This window comes from Nematolebias whitei, chromosome 19, assembly GCF_014905685.2.
Source record: "Nematolebias whitei isolate Nwh7 chromosome 19, NemWhi1, whole genome shotgun sequence".
Lineage (NCBI taxonomy): Eukaryota > Metazoa > Chordata > Actinopteri > Cyprinodontiformes > Rivulidae > Nematolebias > Nematolebias whitei.
This window is the reverse complement of record NC_056516.1, coordinates 39,653,370-39,654,182: the sequence shown is the minus strand read 5'-3', so window position 1 is coordinate 39,654,182 and position 813 is coordinate 39,653,370.

Below are 813 nucleotides of genomic sequence, written 5' to 3'. Positions count from 1 at the left end.
ACATCTGGAGGCTGCTGCTGACTGAACAGCTGGATGGAGCCAGCACGTTCAGTCCTCCACGTGGTCTAACCTGGTCTGGTCCAGCAGAACCCCACAAGACGAGTCAACACTGACCCGGTAAGAACCAGAACCTGGTCACATGATGCCTCTGCTTATGATTCTTAATCGACAGCTTGATCAATCATTTCCTGCTTGCAGTGATAATAAATGATTTAATCTGATCACATTCAATAACTTCTTTCAACCAAAAGTCAAACTTGTATCTAAATTCACGTGCGTCTAAAACTGAAATAATTCCTGCTCAAAGAGTCAATTTAGTCTTAGATAAGAGAATTAAACCTTGATTGATTCATTATTATTGTTTGTTTGTTATTGTTGTTGATTTTTAGTTTGATTATTGTTGTGATAAAACTTCAAAGACTTCTTTGATCTCTTCATTCAGATGAATATTGTTCTGGTACAGAACTCCCTGTAACGAACAGATTCTACTTCAGTGACTGATTCTGATCATTAAAACATGAATGAAGTAGTTGTCGATCAGTAACTGATCAGCTGGTGCCACTCTTTAATCAATGAAACATCAATCAATCAAATGTAGTGGAGCTGAGATGGAGAAGGGTGAGGTGAAGAAGGGTGAGATGGAGAAGGTGTCACCCTTCTTCACCTCACCCTTCTTCATCTCACCCTTCTTCACCTCACCCTTCTTCATCTCACCCTTCTTCATCTCACCCTTCTTCACCTCACCCTTCTTCATCTCACCCTTCTCCATCTCACCCTTCTTCACCTCACCCTTCTTCATCTCACCCTTCTTCA